Genomic DNA, 14,143 nt, shown 5'->3' on the forward strand with positions numbered 1-14,143 from the left:
GGCACTGCGAATTCGTCATCGCCGAGGCTTGCCTCGTCTTCGGAGGGGGGCATGTAATTATCATCCTCCGCCTCTCCATCTGCCGCTCTCTCAGGAGGGGGCTCGCTCCTCCATCCTCCTGCTCTAAATCTTGCTGGAGGGGATTGTTGTTTTCTTCGGCACTGTTCGGAGTGCTATTATCTACGGTGCCGGTATCACCACTTTTGCCTTGGCGGGACTTAGAGCGGCGCCACTGACGCTGGCACTTGGGTTGCTTCTTGGAGGGGTCATGCTCTGTTGTCTCGTCGCCATTGCCTTCTTTGGTTGTGTCCACCATGTATATATCGTATGATGAGGTGGTTGTCTAGTGCCCTGTGGGCAGTGGTTCCTCTTCGACTCCCGCATCGTCGTCCATACCGTCAATGTCTTTGGAGTCGAAGTCGAACATGTCGGTTAAGTCATCAACAGTGGCTACTAAGTGGGTGGTGGGTGGGCGGCGAATTCCTTCGTCATCCGCATCCCAATCCTGCCGGACGTAGTTCGTCCAGGATCCTCCTAACAAGGAAAGAGACCTTAATGAGTTCAGTATGTCGCCGAAGGGCGAGTGCTGAAAAATATCCGCGGAGGTGAACTCCATGATCGGCACCCAATCGGATTCGATAGGAACGGGCGCAGGCGGTTCGGAGTCCGTGGCCGGAGAAGGATTCGACAGTTTGGCAACACGGCTCTCGTGAAGGGTAAGGTCGATATTTGGCTCGATCGCTGCAGAGGGTACGGCCTCCGTGACGGGGTCTATCCACCCGTCCATGGATGGCAAAACTAGCCCCGTATTGAGGGTCACAGCGGCTGCCGGTGCGATCTCCTGAATATGGTCTGATGGTAGAGCTAAATTGTACTCATCGTGGCCGCGTGGCGCACAAGGCAGGGGCTCGAATCCGTCGAAGATCAAGTCTTCGCGGATGTCGGCCGTGTAGTTTAAGCATCCAAACCTGACCTGGTGGCCAGGGGCGTAACTTTCGATCTGCTCCAGATGGCCAAGCGAGTTGGCCCGCAGTGCGAAGCCGCCGAACACAAAGATCTGTCCATGGAGAAAAGTCTCACCCTGGACTGCATCGCTATCGATGATTGTAGGAGCCATCCAGCCTAACGGCGACGACACAAATGAACTCTCAATGAAAGCACCAATGTCGGTGTCAAAACCGGCGGATCTCGGGTAGGGGGTCCCGAACTGTGCGTCTATGGCGGATGGTAATAGGAAGCAGGGGACACGATGTTTTACCCAGGTTCGGGCCCTCTTGATGGAGGTAAAACCCTATGTCCTGCTTGTTTATTCTTGATGATATGAGTATTACAAGAGTTGATCTACCACGAGATCGGAGAGGCTAAACCCTAGAAGCTAGCCTATGGTATGATTGTATGTTTTCCTACGGACTAAAACCCTCTGGTTTATATAGACACCGGAGGGGGCTAGGGTTACACAAGGTCGGTTACAAAGGAGGAGATATACATATCCGTATCGCCTAGCTTGCCTTCCACGCCAAGTTGAGTCCCATCCGGACACAAGACAAAGTCTTCAATCTTGTGTCTTCATAGTCCAACAGTCTGGCCAAAGGATATAATCCGTTGTCCGGATACCCCCTAATCCAGGACTCCCTCAATCGGCCTCAGCTGGATCTAGCGTTCGAGGGACGTCACCGAGCTGAACATGTGCAGATCGCGGAGGTGCCATGCGTTCGTTACTTGATCGGTTGGATCACGAAGATGTTAGGTTACATCAACCGCGTTACTAAACGCTTCCACTTTCGGTCTACGAGGGTGCATGGACACACTCTCCCCACTTGTTGCTATGCTTCTCCTAGATAGATCTTGCGTGATCATAGGAAATTTTTGAAATACTACGTTCCCCAACAGTGGCATCCGAGCCAGGTCTATGCGTAGATGTTATAGGCACGAGTAGAACACAAAGAGTTGTGGGCAATAATAGTCATACTGCTTACCAGCATGTCATACTTTGATTCAGCGGTATTTTTTGATGAAGCGGCCCAGACCGACATTCGTGACCATGTTCATGACACTACTTCTACCGCCCTACTTCGCACACAGGTGGCTAGTGGGTGTATGTTTCTCCAACTTTAGTTGAATCAAGTTTGACTACGCCCGGTCCTTGTTGAAGGTTAAAACAACACACTTGACGAAAAATCGTTGTGGTTTTGATGCGTGGGTAAGAACAGTTCTTGCTAGAAGCCCGTAGCAGTCATGTAAAACTTGCAACAACAAAGTAGAGGACGTCTAACTTGTTTTTGGAGGGTATGTTGTGATGTGATATGGTCAAGACGTGATGAGATATAAATTGTTGTATGAGATGATCATGTTTTGTTAAAGTTATCGGCAACTGGCAGGAGCCTTATGGTTGTCTCTTTATTGCATAAGATGCAAGTGCCACACAATTGATTTACTTTATCGCTATGCGATAGCAATAGTTGCAAAAGCAATAGTTGGCGAGACGACCATGTGACGACATGTTGATAAAGATCAAGATTATGGAAATCATGGTGTCATGTCGGTGATGATAGAGATCATAACAGTACTTTGGAGATGGAGATCAAAGGCGCAAGATGATGATGGCCATATCATGTCACATATTTTGATTGAATGTGATGTTTATCTTTTATGCATCTTATTTTGCTTAGTACGATGGTAGCATTATGAGATGAGCCCTTACTAAAATAACAAGGCATAAGTGTTCTCCTTGAGTATGCACCATTGCGATAGTACTTCGTGCTGAGACACCACGTGATGATTGGGTGTGATAAGCTCTACGTTCACATAAAACGGGTGCTAGCTAGTTTTGCACATGCAGAATAGTCGGGTTAAACTTGACGAGCCTAGCATATGCAACTATGGCCTCGGAACACTGAGACCGAAAGGTCGAACATGAATCATATAGTAGATATGATCAACATAGTGATGTTCACCATTGAAAGCTACTCCATCTCACGTGATGATCGGACATGGTTTAGTTGATATGGATCACGTGATCATTTAGATGACTAGAGGGATGTCTATCTAAGTGGGAGTTCTTAAGTAATATGATTAATTGAACTTAAATTTATCATGAACTTAGTCCTGATAGTATTTGCATATCTATGTTGTAGATCAATTGCTCGCGTATAGCTTCCCCGTTTTATTTATGATGTGTTCCAAGAGAAAACTAAGTTGAAAGCTGATAGTAGCAATGATGCAGACTAGGTCCGTGATATGAGGATTATCCTCATTGCTGCATAGAATAATTATGTCCTTGATGCACCGCTAGGTGACAGAACTATTGCAGGAGCAAATGCATACATTATGAACGTTTGACAACCTCGGTATGATGAGTACTTGATAGTTTTGTGCACCATGCTTTACGGTTTAGAGCCGGGACTTCAAAAGTGTTTTGAAACGCCATGGAGCATATGAGATGTTCCAAGAGTTGAAATAGGTATTTCAGACTCATGCCCGAGTCGAGAGGTATGAGACCTCTGACAAGTATTTTTGCCTACAAGATGGAGTAGAATAGCTCAACCAGTGAGCATGTGATCAGAATGCCTGAGTACTACAATCGCTTGAATCAAGTGGGAGTTAATCTCCCAGATAAGATAGTGATTGACAGAGTTCTCTAGTCACTATCACCAAGTTACTGGAACTTCATGATGAACTATAATATGCAAGGGATGAAGAAAACGATTCCCCGAGCTCTTCGCGATGCTGAAATCAGCGAAGGTAGAAATCAAGGAAAGCATCAAGTGTTGACGGTTGACAAGACCACTAGTCTGAAGTAAAAGGGCTACGGGAAGAAAGGGAACTTCAAGAAGAATGACAAGAAAGTTGCCACTCCCGTGAAGAAGCCCAAAGCTAGACCCAAGCCTGGAACTGAGTGCTTCTACTGCAAAGGAAATGGTCATTGGAAGCAGAACTGCCCAAATACTTGCCGGATAAGAAGGATGGCAAAGTGAACAAAAGTATATATGATATACATGTTATTGATGTGTACTTTACTAGTGTTCATAGTAGCCCATGGGTATTTGATACTGGTTCAGTTTCTATGATTACTAACTCGAAACAAGAGTACCAAAATGAAAAAAAGACTAGTTGAGGGCGAGGTGACGATATGTGTTGAAAATGATTCCAAGGTTAATAAGATCACCATCGCATACTCCCTCTACCTTCGTGATTAGTATTGGAACTAAATAAATGTTATTTGGTGTTTGCGTTGAGCATAAATATGATTGGATCATGTTTATTGCGATGCGGTTATTCATTTAAAGTTAGAGAATAATTGTTGTTCTGTTTACATGAATAAAACCTTCTATGGTCTTACATCCAATGTAAATGGTTTACTGAATCTCGTTCACAGTGATACTCATAATATTGATGCCAAAAGATACAAAGTTAATAATGATAGTGCAACTTATTTTGTGGCACTGCCGTTTAGGTGATATTGGTGTAAAGCGCATGAAGAAAATCCATACTAATGGGCTTTTGGAACCACTTGATTATTAACTTTGATGATAGTGCAACTTATTATGAATCACTTGATGCTTGCGAACCATGCCTCATAGGCAAGATGACTAAAGACTCCGTTCTCCGGAACAATGGAGCGAGCCACTAACTTATTGGAAATAATACATACTGATGTATGTGGTCCGATGAGTGTTGATGCTCACAGCGGGTATCGCTATTTTCCGAACTTCATAGATGATTTGAGCAGATATGGGTATATCTACTTGATGAAACATAAGTGTGAAACATTTGAAAAGTTCAAAGAATTTCAGGGTGAAGTGGAAAATCATCGTAACAAGAAAATAAAGTTTCTATGATCTGATCGTGGAGGTGAATATTTGAGTTACGAGTTTGGTCTTCATTTTAAACAATGCAGAATAGTGTCGCAACTCACGCCACCTAGAACACCATAACGTAATGGTGTGTCCGAACGCCGTAACCGTACTTTATTAGATATGGTGCGATTTATGGTGTCTCTTACTGACTTACCACTATCGTTTTTGGGTTATGCATTAGAGACAGCTGCATTCACGTTAAATAAGGCACCATCTAAATCCGTTGAGATGACACCATATGAACTGTGGTTTAGCAAGAAACCTAAGCTATCGTTTCTTAAAGTTTGGGGCTATGATGCTTATCTGAAAAAGCTTCAACCTGATAAGCTCGAACCCAAATCAGATAAATGCATCTTCATAGGATACCCAAAGAAAATTGTTGGGTATACCTTCTATCACAGATCCGAAGGCAAGATTTTCATTGCTAAGAATGGATCCTTTCTAGAGAATGTGTTTCTCTCGAAAGAAGTGAGTGAGAGGAAAGTAGAACTTGATGAGGTAACTGTACCTTCTATCGAATTGGAAAGTAGTTCACCAGAGAAATATGTTCCTGTGATGCCTACACCAACTAGAGAGGAAATTAATGATGATGGTCATGAAACTTCGGATCAAGTTACTACAGAACTTCGTAGGTCAACCAGAGAATGATCTGCACTAGAGTAGTACAGTAATATTGTACTGGAAGTCATGTTACTAGACCATGATGAGCTTACAAACTATGAGGAAGCGATGATGAGCCCAGATTCCGCAAAATGGCTTGAGGCCATGAAATCTGAGATGGGATCCATGTATGAGAACAAAGTATGGACTTTGGTGGACTTGCCCAATGGTAGGAAAGCCATAGAGAATAAATGGATCTTCGAGAGGAAGATGGACGCTGATACTAGTGTTACTACCTACAAAGCTCGAATTGTCGAAAAACAGTTTTTGATAAGTTCAAGGTGTCGACTACGATGAGATTTTCTCATTCGTAGCGATGCTTAAGTCTGTCTGAATCATGTCAGCAAATTGCCACATTTTATGAAATCTGGTAAATGGGTATCAAAACAACATTCCTTAATGGATTTCTTAAAGAAGAGTTGTATATGATGCAACCAGAAGGTTTTGTCAATCCTAAAGGTGCTAACAAAATGTGCAAGCTCTAGTGATCCATCTATGGACTGGTGCAAGCATGTCGGAGTTGGAATATACGCTTTGATAATTGATCAAAGCATATATTTTTATACAGACTTGCCGTGAAGCCTGTATTTACAAGAAAGTGTGTGGGAGCACTACAGCATTTCTGATAAGTATATGTGAATGACATATTGTTGATTGAAAATGATGTAGAATTTTTTGGAAAGCATAAAGGAGTGTTTGAAAGGATTTTTTTCAAGAAAGACCTCGGTGAAGCTTCTTACATATTGGGCATCAAGACCTATAGAGATAGATCAAGACACTTGATAAAGATTTTTCAATGATTACATACCTTGACAAGATTTTTGAAGTAATTCAAAATGGAACAGACAAAGAAGGAGTTCTTGCCTGTATTGCAAGGTGTAAAGTTGAGTAAGACACAAACACGACCACGGAAGAAAATAGAAAGAGAATGAAAGTCATTCCCTATGCCTCAGCCATAGGTTCTATAAAGTATGCTATGTTGTGTACCAAACCTATTGTGTACCTTGCCATGAGTTTTGCAAGGGGTTACGATATTGATCCAGGAGTGGATCACTTGACAGCGGTCAAAATTATCCTTAGAAGACTAAGGAGATATTTCTCGGTTATGGAGGTGATAAAGAGTTCATCGTAAAGAGTTACTTCGTTGCAAGCTTTCACACCGATCTAGATGACTCTAAGTCTCGATCTAGTTACATATTGAAAGTGGGAGCAATTAGCTAGAGTAGCTCCATGCAGAGAATTGTAGACATAGAAAATTTGCAAAATACATACGGCTGTGAATGTGGTAGACCCGTTAACTAAACTTCTCTCACAAGCAAAACATGATCACTCATTGGTGTTAATCATATAGCGATGTGAACTAGATTATTGACTATAGTAAACCCTTTGGGTATTAGTCACATGGAGATGTGAACTAATCACATAAAGATATGAACTATTGGTGTGAAATCACATGACGATGTGAACTAGATTATTGACTCTAGTGCAAGTGGGAGACTGAAGGAAATATGCCCTAGAGGCAATAATAAAGTTTTTATTTATATTTGTTTATATCATGATAAATATTTATTATTCATGCTAGAATTGTATTAACCGGAAACTTAGTTCATGTGTGCATACATAGACAAACAGAGTCTCACTAGTATGCCTCTACTTGACTAGCTCGTTAATCAAAGATGGTTAAGTTTCCTAGCCATAGACATGTGTTGTCATTTGATGAACGGGGTCATGTCATTAAAGCATGATGTGATGGACATGACCCATCCATTAGCTTAGCACTATGATTGTTTAGTTTATTGCTATTGCTTTCTTCATGACTTATACATGTTCCTATGACTATGAGCTTATGCAACTCCCGAATACCGAGTGAAAGCACAAGTACTCCCTAGGTGGTTTAGATAATTGATGACAACATATCTCTTGTTGGACTAACATTTCTATCTAGCATGTTTCAGATAAGTTCAACAATGGAGTGGGATGGACTAAAGGTTGTGGGAACTCCTTCAAGATGCTAAGGACAAAGGATTGGCTAAAGCTTAAAGCTCAAGACTCTTCATTTTACATTTTAGTGATCCAAGATCACATTGAGTCCATAGGAAAAGCCAATACTATCAAGGAGGGATGAGGTGTTGCTTAATGAGCCTCTTGCTTCATGTGCTTAATGATATGCTCCAAAATCCTCAGCTACTTTCCCACTTCCACATATGACCTAAACCCTAAGCCAAACTCGGTCCTACCGATTCTTCCTATCCGGCGCCACCGAGTTTCACTTGTCATAAGCCACTGCCAAACCCTAGCAATTCGGTTCTACCGATAGGGATCTCGGTCTCACCGAGATGGGATTGCAAACTCTCTGTTACCTATTGCAATATTCTCGGTCCCACCGAGATATGCAATCGGTCGCACCGAGATTGCAATGTAAATTCAGTGTTTCCCCTTTGTAACTTTTCGGTCTCACCGAAAGAGCAAATCGGTCCCACCGAGTTTGCCTGACCAACTCTCTGGTTAGCTAATTACCAAATTCGGTCTCACCGAGTTTGTGTAATCGGTCTCACCGAGATTACGTTATGCCCAAACCCTAACCATATCGGTCCTACCGAGTTGCATGTCAGTCCCACCGAAAATCTCTAACGGTCACTAGGTTTACATTTTCGGTCCGACCGAGTTTGTTGATTCGGTCCCACCGAGATTGGAAAACTGTGTGTAACGGTTGGATTTTGTGTGGAGGCTATATATACCCCTCCACCTACTCTTATTCGAAGAGAGAGCCATCAGAACACATACACCATTCCAACTCATATGTTCTGAGAGAGAACCACCTACTCATGTGTTGAGACCAAGATATTCCATTCCTACCATATGAATCTTGATCTCTAGCCTCTCCAAGTTGCTTTCCACTCAAATCTTCTTTCCACAAAATCCAAATCCTATGAGAGAGAGTTGAGTGTTGGGGAGACTATCATTTGAAGCACAAGAGCAAGGAGTTCATTACCTACACACCATTTGTTACTTCTTGGAGAGTGGTGTCTCCTAGATTGTCTAGGTGTCACTTGGGAGCCTCCGACAAGATTGTGGAGTTGAACCAAGGAGTTTGTAAGGGCAAGGAGATCGCCTACTTCGTGAAGATCTACCGCTAGTGAGGCAAGTCCTGTGTGGGCGATGGCCACGGTGGGATAGACAAGGTTGCTTCTTTGTGGACCCTTTGTGGGTGGTTGCTTCTTCGTGGACCCTTCGTGGGTGGATCCCTGTGTGGACTCGCACAACCGTTACCCTTTGTGGGTGGAGGCCTGTGTGGACTCTTGCAACCGTTACCCTTCGTGGGTTGAAGTCTCCATCAACGTGGATGTAGGATAGCACCACCTATCCGAACCACGGGAAAAACATCCGTGTCTCCAATTGCGTTTGATTTCTCCAAACCCTTCCCTTTACATTCTTGCAAGTTGCATGCTTTACATTCTGCTGCTCATATACTCTTTGCATGCTTGCTTGATATGTATTGTGTGTGTTGAAATTGTGCCTAAACTCCACTTAAACCGAAAAAGCTTAAAAATTGCAACTTTAGCATTAAGTGTCTAATCACCCCCCTCTAGACACATCTACTTCTAGATCCTACAAGTGGTATCAGAGCTTTGGTCTCCATTGCCTTGGTTTAATCACCATTGGAGGAAGATGGATGTGTCTACATTAGGGAGTCTTAGACATAGAGTGCCTATTCTTGATGGAGAGTATTTTCATGAGTGGAAAAATGAGATGCTTGTAATCTTCAATCAATATCATTTGAACAAGTATATTGCTAGCCCTTGTGCATCTCATATTGATCCTTTGCATCCTACCCTAGATGAAGATATTGACATGATTCGCAATCTTAGAACTATTGAGCTCATCATTAGAGGATTGCCCAAAAATTTGATTGCTAGCTTGCCTACTCAAAATTGTGCCTATACTATATGGAAATTTCTTGAGGAACGATTTCCCGATCATTCCTTGAAAACTTTGGATGAAATTCTCCATAAATCTATTGCCTTGAGTAAGATGAACTCTAGTGATCCTAGTTTTGGTAATTGTCTATTTGAGCTTACCAATCTTAAGCATGCTAAAGGAGATGTTGGAATCATTAATGATATCATATTCAAAGCTATAAGAATTCATAAAAGTGACCACTTTGATGATCATTTATCTAATGAATTACCCTCTCTAGGAAATGATGAGTCACAAGATCATGATGAACATGAATATTATGATGATGATGATAGTGACTTCGATCTTGATGATGCAATGAGACATTTTTGTCTTATGGCAAATCTTCGAGGATATGAATCAGGAGGAAAGGAATGGGTTCTTGATAGTGGATGTACTGATCATATGACCGGAGATGAAGAGATGTTTCGTGAGCTTGCTGAAAATGACGGCCCTCGAAAATATGTCACCTTTGGTGATAATTCAAAGGGTAAGTGGTTGGCCTTGGTAAGGTGGCCATATCACATGATAGTTCCATTCAAAATGTCATGCTCGTTGAATCTCTTGGCTACAACTTACTTTCAGTATCTAGACTTGCTGATTTCGGTTTGAATGTCCTATTTACTGAGGTAGATTGCCAAGTATTTCGTTGAGACAATCATAAAATGGTCTTTACGGGTATGCGTAGAGGTGCTCTTTACATTGTCGATTTCTCTAAAAAGGCACAACCTAAAACTTGCTTTGTTGCTAAATCCTCAAAAGGTTGGTTGTGGCATAGACGACTAGGTCACGTTGGCATGAGAAACCTTGACAAGCTTATTAAAGGAAATCATATCCTTGGAGTCAACGATGTCATATTTGATAAGGATAGACTTTGCAGTGCTTGTCAAGCAGGTAAACAGGTTGGAGGAAGACATCCCGTGAAGAACATCATGACCACAAGGAGGCCACTCGAGCTACTTCACATGGATCTTTTTGGTCCCAACGCCTACAAGAGTCTCGGTGGAAATTCTTTTGGTCTAGTTATAGTTGATGATTTTTCAAGATTTACGTGGGTGTTCTTTCTTAATGACAAGTCGCAGGTCCAGAAGATCTTCAGAAACTTCGCTAGGAAGGCCCAAAATCAGTTTGATGTGAAGATCAAGAAGGTTCGGAGTGACAATGGAACGGAGTTCAAGAACGCAAATGTGGACACCTTTCTTGACGAAGAAGGGATTTCACACGAGTTCTCGGCTACGTACACACCTCAACAAAATGGAGTTGTTGAGAGGAAGAAACGGACGCTCATCGAAATGGCAAGAACGATGCTTGATGAATACAAGACGCCAAAGCACTTTTGGGCAGAAGCAGTTGAGACAGCTTGTCACGCAACAAATCGCTTATATCTTCACAAGCTACTCGGCAAGACGGCATACGAGCTTCTCACCGGTAACAAACCCCAAGTTGGATACTTTCGAGTATTCGGCTCAAAGTGCTACATTCTTGATAAGCATCGTCGTTCAAAGTTTGCTCCTAAATCTCATGAAGGTTTTCTACTTGGTTATGGCTCAAACTCTCACACTTACCGTGTCTACAACAATTTCACCCGAAAGGTTGAAGAGACGGTAGATGTGAAGTTTGATGAATCTAATGGCTCGCAAGTAGAGCAATTGCCAATTGATGTAGGAGACAAAGACCCTTCAGAAGCAATTCAAGACTTGTCCATTGGCAAAATTCGTCCAACGGAGGTGAAGGAGAGTACTTCATCCGTCCAAGTGGAAGCTTCTACTTCACGACAAGGTGAACCAAGAATCGACATGGAAGCATCCACAAGTGGGACACACCAAGATGAAGAAAACGAGGAAATATGTCAAGACAAACATCAACAACCTCCTTCTCCACCACGACAAGAGAACGGCGACGTCAACAATGAAGAAGGCCAAGAAGAAGAACAAGATGAAGAAGATGTTCAACGAAGACCCAAGCAAAAGCTCTCATGAGTTCGAGCAAGAATTGCCAAAGATCATCCCGTCGAGCAAATCCTCAATGATATACAAACCGGGAGAATCACTCGCTCAAAAACTCGTTTAGCTAACTTTTGTGAAAACTATTCATTCATCTCTAGCATTGAACCTATGAAGGTTGAAGAAGCATTGGAAGATCCGGACTGGATAAACGCTATGCATGAAGAGCTACATAATTTTGAGAGAAACCAAGTTTGGACATTGGTCGAGAAGCCCGACAACAACCACAACATAGTTGGTACCAAATGTGTGTTTCGCAACAAGCAAGATGAAGATGGACAAGTGGTTCGCAACAAAGCACGTCTCGTCGCCCAAGGGTACACACAAGTCGAAGGTATGGACTATGGTGAGACGTATGCTCCCGTTGCTAGACTTGAGTCCATTCGCATCTTACTTGCCTATGCTAATCACCATAATATCACCTTGTACCAAATGGACATTAAAAGTGCTTTTCTAAATGGTGAAATAGAGGAGGAAGTTTATGTCAAACAACCTCCCGGCTTTATCAATCCTAAGAAACCAAATCATGTTTACAAACTTCACAAAGCTCTTTATGGTCTTAAACAAGCTCCTAGAGCATGGTATAAATGCTTGACCAAGTTCCTTACTACAAGTGGTTTTGAAATTGGTAAAATTGATTCTACTCTTTTTACTAAAAGGGTTAATGGAGAACTATTTGTATGCCAAATTTATGTTGATGATATCATATTTGGTTCAACTAACCCTCTCTTTAGTGAAAAGTTTGGAAAGCTAATGTCAGAGAAGTTTGAGATGTCTATGATGAGTGAACTCAAATTCTTTCTCGGGTTTGCAAATCAAGCAAACTAAGGAAGGTACATTTGTCTCTCAAACAAAGTACACCAAGGACTTATTCAAGAAGTTCAATATGCAAGAATGCAAAGGTATGTCTACACCCATGCCTACTAGTGGACATAATGATTTAACCAAAGATGGTGAACCGGTTGATCAAAAGGTTTATCGCTCTATGATTGGTTCATTGTTATACCTATGTGCTTCACGTCCCGATATTATGCTAAGTGTGTGCATGTGTGCACGATATCAAGCTGCTCCTAAAGATTGTCATCTTAAGGCTGTGAAAAGGATAGTGAGATATTTAATCCATACACCAAATTTTGGCATTTGGTATCCTAAGAGGTCTTCTTTTGATCTTGTTGGCTATTCCTGACTCGGATTATGCCGGAGACAAGGTTGATAGAAAGTCCACTTCGGGTACTTGTCAATTTCTTGGTAGATCTCTTGTGTCTTGGTCTTCCAAGAAACAAAACTCGGTATCCTTATCCACCGCCGAAGCGGAATACATTGCCGCTGGTTCATGTTGTGCTCAATTACTTTGGATGACCCAAACTCTTAAAGATTATGGGATTTATGTGAAACATGTTCCACTGCTTTGTGACAATGAAAGTGCTATCAAAATTGGTCATAATCCTGTACAACATTCTCGAACTAAGCATATTGAAGTTCGTCATCATTTCATTCGAGATCATGTTGCTAAGGGTGACATCAATCTTAAGCATGTTCGCACCGATAAGCAATTAGCGGATATATTCACTAAACCACTTGATGAGAAAGTGTTTTGCAGGTTGAGAGGAGAATTGAACATCATTGATGCTTCGAACTTGGAGTAGAAACTCCATTGGATACATGCAAGACATGAGCTTATGACTAATCCATGATATATCTCTTATGATAACTATCTTATGTCTTGGATATATTTGCACCTTGCATGTTGTCTAACCCATGTAGGTGCTTGGTTGAATCTAATTCCATGAGATTGCGACTCACTCACATCTTGAGCAATCTCTACAAGACCAAGACTCTACACAATAGTGGTTGAAGACAAGGAAGCACAAAACCATTCAAACATATCCTTTGACAAATTCTATGTTAAGCTTCATGATTGTCATTTTTGGATACACAAGTGCTCTTCCTTGCAAGAACTAACCCATGTAGGTAGATGAACTCAAACTCCAAGTGGTGCTCCCAACTCTTGATGAGCTACATCAACCTTGAGCACCCACACAAGTTCAACTACATGAGCAAGAACCACACCACCACCCAAGGTATGTTATTCCATCTTAGAGAAGCTTTACTCCAAGACATGAGTCAAAGCAACTCAACAAGATATGAATACATCAAGATGCTTAAACGAAAGATGGTAACCCCATTTTGAGCTTAAACGATGAGTATGACCTATGATCAAGTGTTCCCACTTGACTCCTAAGTCAATATACTCTAACATAGGTGACTATGTCACCGCCCAACTCTAGATGAAGCTCTCTTGTGTTCTTTCTTTGTGTTATTGCATTTGTCTCATGCATGTTTATTTTCTCTCTCCTTTTTCAAAAACAAAAAAACTTCATCTAGATCTTTCAGTTTCTTCTCTTTTCTCTTTGTTTTTGTTCTGCATTTTCTGCACTTAATTCCTTGCAAATCCTTCAGGAAATTCATTGCAAATCTTTGTGAGATCCTACATGTCTAGTGAGCTGAGGTGACAAGTGTTTTTCTCTGGTGAAACTCGGTTTCACCGACTTGCAATTTTCGGTCCAACCGAATCCTTCGGTACTACCGAAACATGCCACTCGGTGCCACCGATTTCGCAACAGGAGAAACAGTTTGCCACATATTCTATATTTCTTCTGATCCAGC

This window comes from Triticum aestivum, chromosome 3A (genome assembly GCF_018294505.1).
Source record: "Triticum aestivum cultivar Chinese Spring chromosome 3A, IWGSC CS RefSeq v2.1, whole genome shotgun sequence".
Classification (NCBI taxonomy): Eukaryota; Viridiplantae; Streptophyta; class Magnoliopsida; order Poales; family Poaceae; genus Triticum; species Triticum aestivum.